Genomic DNA, 242 nt, shown 5'->3' on the forward strand with positions numbered 1-242 from the left:
CCTGGCCGCGCCTAGGGTGGGGCCTAGGTTGCCAGGAATAAGGCGGGCGGGTGGAGGGATCGGCGGAAGCAGCTTGGTCGACGGCTGGAGTGGCCGGTGGAACAGGGAAAGCCCTTTTATTTGCACTTTTAATAAAAAACGATCAGTTCGATGAAATGACATCATTAGTACAACCGCTCGAATTCATCGGTTCAAAAAGGGTAACAGAATAATATTATGTTACGCGTAACAGAATAGCCCAG

The sequence above is a fragment of the Triticum dicoccoides genome, chromosome 5B (genome assembly GCF_002162155.2).
Source record: "Triticum dicoccoides isolate Atlit2015 ecotype Zavitan chromosome 5B, WEW_v2.0, whole genome shotgun sequence".
Lineage (NCBI taxonomy): Eukaryota > Viridiplantae > Streptophyta > Magnoliopsida > Poales > Poaceae > Triticum > Triticum dicoccoides.